This window comes from Ranitomeya imitator, chromosome 4 (genome assembly GCF_032444005.1).
Source record: "Ranitomeya imitator isolate aRanImi1 chromosome 4, aRanImi1.pri, whole genome shotgun sequence".
NCBI lineage: Eukaryota > Metazoa > Chordata > Amphibia > Anura > Dendrobatidae > Ranitomeya > Ranitomeya imitator.
Window position 1 is genome coordinate 488,850,773 of NC_091285.1, and position 16,098 is coordinate 488,866,870.

Genomic DNA, 16,098 nt, shown 5'->3' on the forward strand with positions numbered 1-16,098 from the left:
GCACAGGGCTCTTATGAAGACCCCTGGCTGTCATAGCAACCCATCAATGCCCCGTAATCACATCAAGGGTGTGGAAGTGTGGAATGTTATATGCCACTGTCAGAGACTGACAGCTCCACTCCACCTTCAGCTGTTAAAGGTACATTATGGCTGATTAAATCAGCCATCATGTGTGGTGAAAGATGTGGGATAGGCAGGGACACATCTTTTGATGTAGGGGATACATCAAGGGCCGTGTGAAGAGGTTAATACAGTGATATTAGGACATTGCTGTCAGTTTTCTCCTGTTTGAGTCAAAGTGATTGCAGGTAGATTCATTGACTTTTGTACTACAAATCAACTGTCCACCATGAACACCTTTCAAAATCACAAACAGATACTCCACATATGATCACCAAATTTGGTCTATAAGAATCAAAATTACTTTATATGTGTTGGCCAAAGATGGAGGTCGTCGATCATTACTGTGAAAACAAGGCAAGGAGCTTATTGTGGAGCTGATCATGAACTTTTCACAGCAAAGATTAGAGTCAAGTTGTGCAAATGAACTAGGCAACAAATCGCTTGCAACTTCCATTTAACCAATTAAGCTGAAGCTTTTTGGAATGGTCTGTAGCCTGTACAACTGATTTATCTCACTTGACAAGGAGGTAGGAAAGCCTGAAAAATTATGTACACTATGGAGACTATGCTACTAACTGTATGCTACAGACTATTGCGCTCATACCCAATGCCAGCAAAGTACTGCTAAAGATCCTACAAAGATGGCTAAAGCCTTACTTTGACAAAGAGCTGCCAGAGGAACAAGCAGGATTCATAAATGGCAAAGGGAACATGAAATGTAATTGGTAACATTAGATGGATAATGGAAAAGGCCCAAGAATACAACAAGGAGACCTATTTTTGCTTCATCAACTACAGCAAAGCATTTGACTGTGTTGATTACCCAAAACTTTGGAATACCAGGAAGGATGAGTGTGCTGAGCTATCTGATCAGTCTTACTAAGAAGCTTTACGTAGACCTAGAAGCAACCGTCTGAACAGACCACGGCGACATGGCATGGTTCAAAGTAGAGCTATTGAGCTAGTTGTCAGACAAGCAAACAAGGCTGTATCCTGTCATCATTTCTCTTCAATTTATATGAAGAATTCAGAAGCTAGTTTCAGAAGGGCTGGACTTGCTGTAAAAGAATAAGGAATCAAAATTGCTGAATGCATTATCAACAATCTTAAATATGCTTAAGTAGATTGAATGAAGGACTAATTATGGATCATAGAGATGGAAACCTCGAACATGGGACTCCTACCCAATACAAAGAAGACAAAGATATTGACTACTACCAGGTATGACCAGGACACATTTGAGATGGATAAAAACGAACTGGAAATTGTAAAGGATTTCAACATACTTGGATCATTGATCACTCAAGATGCAGTGACGACATCAGAAGTCAATAGGAGAATAGCTATGGGCAAATCAACAATGAAGTCACTGGGCAAGGTTTTCAAATTGAGCATTTCACTGGTGATGAAAACTACATAGTCTTGTCTGTTCTGTAGTAACACGTAGATGCGCAACATAGACAATAAAGGAACAAAACCGAAGAAGAATCAATGCCTTCGAAATTTGGTGCTGGAGAAGATGCCTTCAATACTGTGAATGGCAAAAAGAAGAAACAAAATCAATTTTAGAACAAAATAAAGACATGTCTCTTGAAGGAAGGATCTCCAAGCTACAACTTGCCTACTTTGGAAACATCATACGAATAGAGCAATCACTGGAGAAGTATATCATAGTCAGAACAATAGAAGGAACAAGGCAAAGAAGACCAGCAACCCGATGGTGTGATACATTCCAGGTAACTGCAGAAAAAATCCTGGTGGGCCTATCTAGACTTGCGCAAGATTGATTTTCCTACAGAGCCATCAACCATCAAGTCACCATAACTCGAGTTTGTGTTGAAGGCCATTAAATAACGATAATAATAATTGCAGGTTAAAAATGTACTATTCATTTTAGTACTGCAATTTTAGTAGAAAAAAGTATGTGCAAGTGATAGCAAAACTTATCTCAAATTATTCTTTTTTTTTAATCTAGGCTGCGGCTACATGGTGACAGATCGCGCGACAGTAGTTCTCTGAAATGTTGACTCTGAATTCTGCTGTAAGTAAACCAGCCAAGTTGCAGATAAGTTGCATGTTATGTGCGACTTGCATTGAAGTTTATGACAAGTTAGTCATATCTGACTTTTGCAACCAGTGACAGAATATTCAACACTCTGTCACAGGCGCTGTCGGTCGCAGGTCGCAAGGCGACACCGCAGGAAGTTCTTAGATTAAATGTTGCATTGTGATACTGCGACTTCAGTGTCGCATGCCACATGTTACTGTGCCGCCCTGGCTCAGCTCGATATAATAATAGGAGATGTGTATGGCTTAGCTCCACAATGATGTAACTATAAAAATCCTCACCTATCTCTTTGTCGCCAATGTTCAGATGTTTTGTGGATTTGAATCACTATGTACATTATCACTTCACTTCTATAAAGTGAAATATACTCAAAGCTGTCCAAGAGAATGACAGTCAGGCCATAGTGCCCCCTAACAGTGGCACCTGATGCCAGTAAGCAGGGAGAAAAAATTTTACTCTAAAGGCTCACACTGACGTATATTCTCTCATACAAAAGAATTGAGCTGATTATGCTAATGACACTTGGCTCAAAGTCTGTCAGAGTTTGACCTGAGTGTCATGTTAGTGTGAGAATAGAATTACAGGTTCGGAGAAGACAGAGAATTTAATTTCTCCATCTTCTCTGTTGTCTTTGTCCGTGTACATCGGATTGCACTTCGATGACATCTAATCATGCTGTGATTGTTCTCTCTTTCCGAATCTTCAAAAGGAAAAAAAATCCCAGATGTGCACTGCCCCACAGTGTAATATTGGGCCAACTACTATCTGATTAAACATGGGCTAGCACTCAGCTGTGTCTAACGCCAGTGGGGGCAAGGGAGGCCTTAGGGTTTCCTAAAGGTATATGTGATTCTAATGCCAATAACTGTTAAGAATTCTCTCTGAGGTCAGCGAATACCATAAATGAAGAGTTAATGTTGGATGTCTCTTTGTCTCTGTTTTGTGTCTGATGAGGTGTGTGTTTAGCCTGACAACATGACTGCTCTTATTCTAGTGTAACCCAAAACACTGCAAGCTAGAACATCAGGTTTTACTCTTCAGGGACATCCATACAGCTACAGTAAGCACGAATGATGAGGACAGAGCACTGATACATCTCATAAGGTACGATCAGCACACAAGTTTTGGGTTAGACATATATTCTTTTAATTAGATGTATATATAAGTGGTTCTGTTTTGGTTTGAGGTCTGTATTTATTTTGTCGTCTGGACTGAAGTCTGATTTTTTGTTATAGGACTTATCTGGAACCTATTTATAGATTTGTTCTGGGGTCAATGTTTATTCGGGAGTCTAGTTGAGGCTGTGATCTGAGTTTTGGTCTGATGTCTTAGTGTATTAAGGGATCTGGGGGTTTTAGCTTTTTTAGGGTCTGTTCTAGGGTCTGAATTTATTGTAGTTTTCTGGTCCTGGGTTTTAATTTATCTAAGAATCTGGTGTATTTATGTAGGGCAAGGGTGACTAACCTTTTTTGGTCCAGGGAACACATTGTCCTACTAAACCAATCCGGGGGCCACACTGAAAATTAAAGGCATATTACCTTCTGTCACATTTATGGCATATCAAAATTATAAACAATAAATGTATGTTAGGTGCGAATTCTACTTATAGGACTATTAACTCCCCAACTCAGCCCTCTCATGGTACATTCAAAGTATTTTATGAGAATTGAAAAATAGATTGTGCTCCTAAATCCACATCAAAAACCACGTCAAATACTCTTTGATTGCATCCCCATCTAATTAGAATGGGAAAAGTTCCTCTAGTGCACACAGGCTGCTCACATGTAGCTAACCTGTCAGTCAACATGTTTCTGTCCATATGGTGGAGAGCCACACATAATGACATCATGTGCAACGCTGATGTAGGGTATGGCCTGCGGTCTTGAATTTATTAATGGTTTTGGTCAGAATCTAAATTTATGTTTAGTCTGTCTGGATTTTGTTTTAGCATAGGAGTTTATTTTATTTTGGGGTTGGTCTGAACTCCTGATTATTTTTGAAGCTAATTGGGGATCTACTGTATTTTGATGTCTGGTGTCTGAATTTAGGATGGAGTTGGTCTGAATTCACTTAAACAGTGTAGTGGTTTGGAGTCTGAATTTATTTAGGAGTCTGTCTTGGGGTCTAGTTTTATTTTTGGGTCACACTCTGGAGTCCAAATTTATTTACCAGTTTGGTCTAGCATCTAATTTTATTTAGGGCTAATTATATTTCTGATTTGTCTGGTTTCATTTAGGATATTAGTCTGGTGTCTCTAATGATTTAGGTTCTGGTTTCAGGTCTGAATTGGAGGTGGGTCTAGCAAATCTTCAGCCATTATAAGTCATCATAGTAGTGTGGGCTGGATGTAGAAGATAAGGTAAGATAATGCTAATCGGGGAAGACATCCCTTCTGAATAATTGAATGTAATTGACGGGCATTCTACTTGTGAAGCTTCCTTCACACATGTCTCCAGTACGTGTGGTGACAATTTCCACATGTACTGGAGACCCTTAGACACGCAGACCCATTCAAATATATGTGTCTGCGCACATGTCAGTGTGTTCACACGGACCACGTGCAAAACACATAGACATGTCTGTTCTTTTCCGGCAGCACGTTCCGCAGAACATCCTGCACACGTACACATTGGTGACACACGGCTGACATCAGCGTATCAGTGGCTTGGAAAAAGCAGTACAGTTTCCAGGCGCCGAGTGCTGACTACAACTCCTTGATTGGTCTCCCTGAGAACAGGCGATGCTGATGACAGTTGTAGTCAGCACCCGACGCCTGGGAATCACACTAATTACAACTGTTATCATCCTCGCCTGGTCTCCCTGCAATCAGAGAGACCAGACAACGCTGATGATAGTTGTAGTCAACGCATTAAATAAATAAATAAAAGAAACGACGTGGAGTCCGTGTGGAAAATCTGATATGTGTGCACCACCATTGAATACAATGGATGTGCATGTGTCTGTGTCTGTATTTGAGGTCCTTAAAAAACGGATCACATAAGGACATAAAAAATGGATGTGTGAAGGCCTTAGTAGTAGATTTTCTTGTGACTCATATATCCAGATTAAATCAGTAGACAAACCATACATAATATTAGCAATTCTGTGCTTGGGTATTATTTTTGTGCTTTTTCCAAACTACTCTACAAATGAAGTCTCATGTTTGTGTATTCCATAGGCAACCTCGGGCTTAGTGTTTTCTGGCTTTTTGTCAGGCCATGTGACAGATTTTACACTAGAGAATCCTTTAAAATTCGCTTCACTGATGAAAAACACTTTTTGTTGAGAATCTTGGACCTGATAAATTGATTTTACCTATCACCTTTCTGGGGATTTCTAATATGTCCTTTTTTCTGTGTCATTCAGACAATGGACCTCTTGTATAAAAACTAATGCAGGCAAAAGATGGGAAAATAAGTAGTAGCAATAAATCAGAACTATTTTCATTTCATACTATTTACTGGAGAATTATATAACCATTAACATGGGTCTAACGGGAGACTTAAATGAGTTTTCCCTTTATCAAACTTATCAAACACCTATGTCTTTGGATCCATAGGATTGGTAGTCATCTGATGAAGGCCAGAAGAAGGTCCTTTTGGCCTCGCTAAGGCTCATAAAAATGAGTGCACCTTGTTTTCTGCTCTATGGAATAGCACAGTCTGCTGGTTGTTTAAGAGACCAATAATCGGTTCCATTATTGATAATGATATGTTAATGAAGAACTAGATTCTTTGACATGCGCTCGTTCCATTGCGAACATACATTTCCCCCTGCGTGCCTTCTATGGTAGCTCTGCTGATCATTCAATCTACACAATCCGTATCTGATGAAGATTGAAGTAACCAACCAAAACGACATAGACAATCATACACAGTTTCCAGCCATTACAGCAACACGTACAGAAATTAAAGTTACTTATCCTCAAAGGGCTGCCCAAGTCCTATTTCAGGATACTATTAGTACATTGCACAAACATTACTTGACAGATTCCCTTCTATGCATGTTCAGATGCCAGTTTTTCACAGATAGTCTTTGTACCTCTGATGCTCTATGGGGCTGGTCCAATGTCTGATTGAGAGGTTCATGCAAAATCATAGAGACATTTCAAATATTGATCAGAGTGTTGGATCAAAATCGGCAATGAAAGTCCATGGGTCAGTGAAAACATCTGACAGCATTCGGATGCCATCAGTGTTGTCACTGATTTATAGATAGGAGAAGGTGGATAAACTTTCTTTTATTTTCTCATCAGGAAAAAGACCCCTAAAACTCTGACCAAAATCTGATGACACTTGGTCTGATGTTCTGTTAGATGTAGGATCCTATTCGTGCACAATAATCTTGGATGCTGTGGTCTACTATGAATGATATGCTAATGGCAGATAAGGACATGGACAGGCTCTTGAAAACCCTTTGTGGTTTTACATCTCAATGAATATTTTCTTTTTCAATATAATTGCACCCCTTCCTGCTGTGAGATGGTCGCCTACCTTCTACTGCACTCTGTCCTGACCCGGCCTGCTCACACCTGTGGCATGACTGCTAATGGTCCTAAATCAGAGATCCATTGATTGATGTCTGTTCATTTTGGAACAATGTATGGCAAGAAAGCAACAGTAAATCAACTTCGGCAGAAATGAGTTGATTTTTTGTGGGAAGAAAGACCATTGGTGGGATGATTAGGAAATTGCTGGCATTAGTCCTGTGTGCTGGATGAAGTCTGACAAGCTCTTTACAAGCCACTTAGCCACATGTGCTCGTGAAGAGATCTTGTAGAGTTTGTACTCGTATGAAGTGATTGTGTGCTCCACTACCCAATTTCCCCCTTTACGTTCAACATAAACCATTTTAATTAATATTGTGTCACCATAAGGGATTGAAATGGCCAATTGAATTTTGCCAAGATAGAGTCTTTTGATGAAAACATATCTTTATTGATTGCAGACGAAGAAAATCATTCTTAAAATGAAATCCCAAGAAAAATCATATCCCTGAGAGAAAATTTCTGAGTGGCAGGCTAAGATTAACATCATAAAATTGAATTTTTGCTGCAAAGCTTTGATGTAATCAGCAGCTGGGAGATGGCATTGCCCTTGCCGTGCTCTCTTTGATTGTGGTGAATTATTGTGTGGAATGAAATAAATGTTTCTTGTGTCATTCTTTCTTGAAACACAAAGCCAGGGGCTGCAAGACAGTTGTTTTTCTAAAACATGAAATTGGTTGTATTGCGTTTATCATTTGTGATGATTGCTCTTCTCTCTAAACTCTTGTAATGCTTGCAGTTGAATACAATTTACTTTTCACTATCTAATGGGCATGAAGAGAGAATACGCTAGTGTGGAGTTATTGTAGTGGGCAATAAGGGAAAGGGCAACCGGAGTTACTAAAAAAAAAACACCCAGGTAGAAAAAGTACACATAACACAGGGTTAAAATTGGAAGCGGACGGTTACTACAGACAAATTGTAGTTAGGGTTTTTTTGCAGAACCTGTTAAAAATAAATAAAGCAAAACACAAACCTGAACATGTTGAAACATCATGTGTCAAAAATCTACAGTGAGGTCACCACAGGTATGCTAACGGTCCATTCCATGCCTCACTTGTCTAAGACATACTAGTTAAAGAGACTATCAAATATTCCCATTATTCTTTCTTTCTTTTTTTATCGCTAACATATTCCGCAGCGCTTTACAGTTTGCACACATTATCATCATTGCCCCCGATGGGGCTCACATTCTAAATTCCCTTTCAGTATGTCTTTGGAATGTGGGAGGAAACTGGAGAACCCAGAGGAAACCCATGCAAACATACAAACTCCTTGCAGATGTTGTCCTTGGTGGGATTTGAACCCAGGATTCCAGCGCTGCAAGGCTGCTGTGCTAACCACTGAGCCACCGTGCTGCCTGTGCTTAATCATTATTCATGATTAAGGGTGCGCATTCACCTGAAACGCGTTGATGGCGCGTGTTCTGTAATCTGTACTGATCACTTTTTATATCCTGTCTTGAGCACTTGATGTAATAAAGCATATTCATATTCATTTCTGGCATAACAGCAAAACAAAAGACAACTTATAGCACAGTCCATATGCCTGCGGGATTAGCGCACTCAGGAAACGGTAAGGCTATGTGCACACGTTTAGGAATGTCAGCAGAATTTTCCTGAACAAAACCAGACTCTTTCTGCAGCAAATCCGCTCTCGTTTTTATTGCATTTTTATAGCATTTTGTGCGCTTTTTTTGCTGATTTTTTTGCGTTTTTTTTCGGAGCTTCCCAATGCAATAATATAGCTGCAAACACGTGAAAAAACCACAAAATTAAAGAACATGCTGTGTTTTTTACCGCGATGTGTTTTTTTTCGCTGACAAAAATTGCAGAATGCATTAAAATGATGGAATGCTTAATGTAAGTGCTTTTTAAACATTTTTTTCAGCCGTAAATGGCCGAAAAAGCGTGAAAAAACACGAAAAATCCTGAACGTGTGCACATAGCTTTAATCACAGCAGGGAAAAAAACTCAGTAGCTGAACATTTAACTTCCCTGACCACACTCTTGAGGTGGAGATATGATGAATAGGCATCCCGCCCATCTCTTACACCTGTTCCCAAAAATCCCAACCCTTGTCATGGCCGATTAACCACTCATCACATAGCATGGTGGAGAGAAGCTTCTGGGTTTCACATCACAAAAGATAGCAATTTTAGCGACACATATCTCCCCTCAAATACATCGCGAGTGATGCTGTGACACTTTCATATCACTTTTCACTGAGAATAATGAAATAAAAACATGAAGTGCATGGTCAACTACATTATTATGTGCATCCAAATAGTTTACATCCAACATATTGCATTCTAACAACATGTACTCAAAAGGACATGTTTTACCATGCCGTGCTCATTTATCTGCCATAAATCAGAATAGAGGTTTTTAAAATTCAAGCGTATGCATCCAGTGGACTGCACTGTACATATGTGTATCTAACCTAGAAAACATTCACATAAATTACCATTTTTCTGTTATTGTTGGTTTAAACTCGCACTCACAATGTACTGGAAAGAAGAGCCAAAGTGCATTTAAATATAGTTTAACCACAGATTGTATGAGTTGTGTAAAAGAGTACATTAAATACAGTGTAGTAACACTATCTGTCTTTATCATTAGCTATTAAAATTGATTAGGACATTTCATGGTGTCATGCCTTGAGTCAGCTGCTCAATCCGGTGACCTCTGGCTATGGGTTGGTTTCCTTCTCTGTTGGACCACAGCCTGTGTTGTCTCTGCCCAACTGCTGATAATGTCTTTCTTTTGATTTGCTGTTTTTCTTCTGTGTAGAGGTTTTTCTCTTCCTCCTTTGGTTTGTCCGATCACATCTTTGGATGGGCTTTTTATACTCTCCTGGCACATGCAGTCATTGCTGGCTATATTCCAAGGTAGATGGATGTTTGGAGACCCAGTTCCCCACTGAAGTGTTATCTTGCTGATGTGTTGTCTATTGCTTCTCCTGTGGTTTGTTTGCATGTTCCCCTTCCCAGCACTTTTCCCATTTTCTTACATTTAGGGTCTTGGGGTTTCCATGTATACCGAGAGTCTTTTTGGGTTCCTTATTTTCTTCCGTCTTTCATGTGTGACTGTGTGAACCCGTTCTTAGCCCTATGTCTCACCCTCTGTCTGTGTGGACTGTCTTCTGTTGTTGTTGTTTTGGGGTACATTCTGTGTGTAATTGAGTGTGCAGTTAAGGACTATAGGGGTCAGCCGACATTGAGTGTGGCATGCCGTAGCCTAATTTTAGGGTGCCAATCTCTGTGGTCAGATAGAGACCAATCAGATTCAAGTTAAGGATTTGTTTAGTCTGCACAGTTACCTGTGGTGTGCAGGTAGAACATCTCACCTGGTTTGTTCATCCCCGTGTGAGTGTTACAGTCCAGTCATAACACTTTGTAAGCTGTAAAATTACCGGTAAATGGTGTTTGGGACTGGTATGTAATGTAAGCTGCTTGACCACTAGATGTCAGCATTACAATAGTTTATCATTTATCCCGTACTTTCAAAAAGAGAAATGACAATGTGAAAAAAAGAACATTGTATATTTGTAAGGTGACTGCCGAACCCAATGAGGATGAGAGATATGTATCATGTATCACAGAGGTGCACATTCAGCCATGTTAGGTCAAGCTCTAATGCTAAGCTGCTGGAGAGTTAGGGCAGGTAGGCTGTTCACCATATCTCCACCCAGGGTGTGGTTCACAAAATAAAAGAGAATCTGTTCATCTGACACATGGCATCTGTGTTATGAAGTAAGAATACCTCCTGTGTGATGTCTCCAGACTGATCCAGTATGCTGGATGTTAGCCAGCCTGTGTGTCCTGGACTGTCTCTAAAGTGACTTTGTTGGAACTGTTTACTTTGTTTTACCTGCACCGAAAGGATACTTATTTTCCTTTATTTTTGATATGGTCTATGAAGGATCAATAAGCAAGTCTGGACGTTTAACTGGAAATTGTTCTCATGTTACCTTATCATGCACCCAAATGAGCAGCATTTCCAGGACAGACAGACAGACAGACAGAAAGACAGACAGACAGACGGAAAAACCCTTAGACAATTATATATATAGATATGCAGTGAAGAGCAAAAGGGTAACCATGATTTGAACTTTTGACTTTCAGGCTCCATATCTCATTATCCACTTCTGCTTTGAAATTGAGACTGCTATCATTTTATTGACAAATATCTTGGATATTTCATACTTAAATTTGACCTGCAACTATTTAGCATATGATTAGTTGTGTAGATTCTTGTCATGTCACTGCATTGTTATTGTTATGAGCCTAGTGGTGGAAAATTATTTTTCTACCTGAATACTACAAAGCACAACCTGTTCTTCCTTTCTCTAATAGCTCAGTGTATTACTAGGTTGATTCCCAAGTGAAAGGTCATTGGTTCGAATCAAAGAGCAGCCATGAAGAAAATTTCCCAAGAAAAGAGAACCAAGAACCAAGAAAATTGTCAAACTGCATCATGTGAGTGGCATGACAGTGAGAGAATACGAGAAGAAGTTTGTCCATCCATTCAGAAGCCAAAAGGTGAACATCCAGGCAAAATATAGGAGTAAACAAGTCGGCTCATGCCAAAATATATCGGTTTTGGCCTGACAAACACGGCAATGGTGATTGATGGTGGTCTCAATACTGAGCTATATGTGAGTATCCTACAAGATGAGTTACTTCGTACACTCAAGCACTATGTGTATGAAAAGGATGACAAAGTGTTCCAACAGGACAACAACACGAAGCATACGTCTGGACTGGCAAAGAAATGGTTCAATGACAATAAAGTAGAGGTACTAAAATGGCCCTCACAGACCCCAGACATCAAGCCAATCAAACACTTGTGGGTAGAATTGAAGAAAAGGCTGTATACATACTCAAGTGAGTATACCAGCATGCACCAACTTTGAGAACGGGTAGAAGTGACCTGAGATCAAATTTTGGAAGACACATGTTTGAATCTGACTGAGAGCATGCCCAGAAGGATTTAGGCAGTGTTATAAGCCAAAGGTGGATTTACAAAATGCTAACAAAATAATAAAAAATAATTTTAGATCTTTAGGAGGAAAACAGCAGCATGACAAGAACCTGCATAACTATTCATATACTAAATAGTTGCAGGTCATATTTAAGTATGAGATATCCAAGATAATTGTTTATACAATAATGGCAGAATATAGTTCAAATCAGAAGTGGATAAAGAGATATGGAGCCTGAAAATCAAAAGTTCAAAACATTGTTACCCCTTTGCTGTTGACTGTAATATGTATATAATATACTGTATATATAAATCATATAGAGAATATTATAAATCCAATCTATATATATAATTGTCTAAGGGTTTTTCCGTTTGTCTGTCTGTCTGTCTGTCTGTCCTGGAAATCCCGCGTCTCTGATTGGTCGAGGCCGCCAGGCCTCGACCAATCAGCAACGGGCACAGCGACGATGATGTCATAAAGGACGTAGAAATCCCACGTTTCTGATTCAGCGACGGGCACAGAAAGATGTCATAATGGTTGCCATGGCGACGATGATGTCATAAGGGTTGCCTCGACCAATCAGCGACAGGCACAGTCTGCCGCGAATTCTGGAATCATCATTGTCCATATACTACGGGGACATGCATATTCTAGAATACCCGATGCGTTAGAATCGGGCCACAATCTAGTAATTATATATACATCTTTTTATATTATCTTAACAAAGTGATGTAGTGATATGTGTGATATTCTTGTAAAATTCTTAGACTCTTTTGTAACAGGGTTGGTGCTCCACATTTGGAGAATGGCTGATGTTGAACCGATTAGACATGATCGAACTGTTCAGAAAACGTTCGCCAATCTCAAAGTCGGCACAAACTTTGCACATTCGGATTCATGCTCAGATTCCTGAGCATTTTACTCAAAATCGGCTAAATTCCACCAAAGTTTGGTAAAATGATTTAGTTTACTAAGGCTGTGTGCACATGGCAGCTCTGATCAGCGGTAACGTTACCACCAGTAAGATCGTTGGCATCAGCCAGAGTGCTGAGGGGTCATGTTGTCAGTGTGACCCCGTAGCTGTGACCGTGACCCACGGTAAAAAGTGTATCGTGGGTCACAAGCATCGGCTGATGAGAGACTACTACTCCCATCAGCCTACACCTTCTGTCTCTGATAACAGCGGGAACAGGAGGCAGCTAATGGGCACAGTAATCAGCCGGCACCTATGCTTAAAGTAAAGAAAAAAAATTAAGTAAAGAAATACAAATTGAAATAAAAACACTGTACATACTCACCTTACACTTAATCTCTGAAGTTCTTTGTCTTCTGTAAAAAATAAAAAAAAATTATATACTCTCTTTAACGCCTAATCCCAGATGCCCATGTCACCTGGAAAAGAGAAATAATAATAAAACTTTATAACTATCACCTATCCGCTGTAATCCATACTGTCCCGCGACGATTCAGATTACTTGTAGAGCAGTCATGTCACATGACGTGACTGCTCTACCCAGCTGCTGGCCACACAATGACAGGAGAGTGTAATCACTCCTGCAGTGTGTGGTGCTGAGCTGCCACCAGAGTTCAGCAGCTGATGAGCCCTGGTGATCTCATGCACCCCTGCTGCTTGAGACATTATAGGAGCTCTCAACTGAGCAGATTAACCCCTCCACTGCTAAAAGAAACTTACATCATTTAATATAAATGTAAGTGCTTCTAATTAGTGCATAAGTAGGAGAAATCAATAGTTGCGGTCTTCTGGCTCCTCTCTGTCACGATAAACCCGTGACAGTACCCCCCTTCTACGAGAGACCTCTGGAACCTCAGAACCCAGTTTATCAGGGTGTGCCACTTGAAAAGACCAGATCAGCCTGGCCGCATGGGCATCAGATGCTGGTACCCATATCCTCTCTTCAGGATCCCTTCCAGTGTACCAGATACTGCAGTGACCGACAAACTAAGTGAGAATCAACAAATCTTAGCTATCTGAAATGCCAAATTTCCATCCACAATGACCGGAGATGGCAGTAGCAGTGATGGTGCAGAGGACGCAAGGTGTTTTTTGAGTAGAGATCGATGAGTCACATTATGGATCCTAAAAGTGGGCGGCAAAGTAATGCGGAATGCTACAGGATTGACGATGGTCACAAGCTTATAAGGACCGATGAACCTGGGGCCCAGTTTCCAGGAGAGAACCTACAACTTAATGTTCCTTGAAGACAACCACACCAAGTCACCATCACACAGGTCCAGACCCACCAAACATCTCCAAACAGCTGTACTTTTATATTTGGTCCCAATCTTCCTCAAATTACCCAGAACCCCTTGCCACACATGTAATTGATGTTGAAAACCATTCTTCTTCGAGTATTCCAGAAGAATGATTCCTATTAAATGAGCTGAACTGAGGATGAAACCCATATGCCCCAAAAACGGGAACTTAGCAGTAGATGCATGACTATGATTATTTACGGTCAATTTAGATAGAGGTAAGTAAAAAACCCAATCCTCCCGATTCTCAGACACAAAACACCTAAGATAAGTCTCAAGATTCTGGCTAACCCTTTCCGTTTGCCAATTGGACTCCGGGTGAAATGCTGAATAGAATGACAAATGATCTCCAAACGAGTGCAAAACATCCTCCAAAATTTGGAAATAAATCCCACAGTCAGAAACCATATCGGTTTAGGGATCCCATGTAGTTTTACAATCTCTCTGATTAAAATTTGCCCCATGTCTTGGCATTAGGTAAAGTATGTAGCACAATCAAATATTACATTTTACTGAATCTGTTCACATCACAAAAATGACACAGGTAAATCAGTGATAAAATGAGTCTATGGTCTACTGGGAATCGTCAATGGTTAGAGAGACCCTGACGTATGAGTATGAGAGGTTTTAAAATGCGCACAGACACTGCAGGCAGCTACTTACTCCCGGACATGCTGATGTACCCCCTGACCATTAAAAACACAGAGTAAGAAGATATGCTATGGCTTTATTACTGCGCAGTCCTGCCTAGACCGAATCATCATGTTCACTGAGAACTCTAAAAAGGAGATTCACAGGTACAAGCAGTTTCCCTAATCCTGGCTCCAGCCATATATTCTCCCATCCTGGCCCCATATATTCTCCAATCCTGCCCTCATGAGTATCCATTCTGCCCCATTTGATGTCCCATCCTGCCCCATCTGTCCCATGATCCTGCCCCATCTGTCCCGTGATCCTGCCCCATCTGTCCCATGATCCTGCCCCATCTGCCCTGTGATCATGCCCCATCTGCCCCATTTGTCTCCACTGTATCCTTCCTGCCCACGATCTTGCACCATGTGTCTCCATCCTGCCCATGTCTTCATCCTGCCCCATGATGCTGTCCCATTTGTCTCCATCCTGCCCCATGATCCTGCCCCATCGGTCTCCATCCTGCACCATGATCCTGCCCCACCTGTCTTCATCCTGCCCCATGTTAACATCCTGCCCCCTGTATCTCCATCCTGCCCCCTGTGTCTCCATCCTGCTGTCGAAACATATTGTGGCTTGCAGCTTGCCGCTTTCAATAAGAATAAAAAAACCTTTCTCCTTACCTGACCGCACCATCTGTCTCCATCCTGCCCCATCTGTCTCCATCCTGCCCCTTGTCTTCCATCCTGCCCTGTGTCTCCCTCCTGCCCCTGTGACTCCCATCCTGCCCCTGTGTCGCTTTCAATAAAAATAAAAAGCCTTTCTCCTTAACTGTCCTCGCTCCAACGCCAAAGTTCCGCCTCAAGCAGTTCAAGCGTGCACAATGATGTCAGTGCGCACGTCGCTGGCGTATGACATCAGCTGACAGCCTTCGATTGGCTGGCGGCTTTTAACTATTGCCGTGCGGGCCTGCACGGCAATAGAATTTAACCGAGCTTGTGTCTCGTACGCAGGTTCAGTTACTGCACTGGCAGAAGGCTGCCACTGGGGCCTGATGAGCAGAAGAGACAGGGCCCAATGTGGGCCCCCTCTGCCCTTATTTCTGTTAATTTTGTTGATTATGGCTTAAAGCCAATGAAAACCCAAAAGTCATTACCTCAGTAAATTAGAATAACAAAAAACACCTGCAAAGGTTTCCTAAGCATTTAAAATGGTCCCTTAGTCTGTTTCAGTAGGCTCCACAATTATGGGGAACACTGTTGATGTGACAGATGTCCAGAAGGCTGTCATTAACACACTCCACAAGAAGGGTAAGAAGCTGGCTGTTCACAGAGTGCTGTATCTAAGCATATTAATGGAACGTTGAGTGGATGGAAAAAGTGTGGTAGAAAAAGGTGCACAAGCACCTGGGATAACCGCAGCCTTAAAAGGATTGTTAAGAAAAGACCACTCAAAAATTTTGGGGAGATTC

At 41.0% G+C, this 16,098-nt stretch overlaps 1 protein-coding gene across 2 annotated transcripts in view; it reads left to right on the plus strand.

The window, feature by feature from the left end:
• The first annotated feature begins 3,199 nt into the window (after positions 1–3,199).
• Positions 3,200–16,098, plus strand: part of WDR72 (WD repeat domain 72) — a 565,895-nt gene continuing 552,996 nt past the window's right edge. Inside the window, exons 1-2 of one of the 2 annotated variants that reach the window (XM_069765969.1) lie at positions 3,200–3,295; positions 4,471–4,550. The gene's annotated coding sequence lies outside the window, so the exon portion shown is untranslated. The remainder of the gene's footprint in view (positions 3,296–4,470; positions 4,551–16,098) is intronic. The other variant, XM_069765968.1, reaches the window with a different exon arrangement.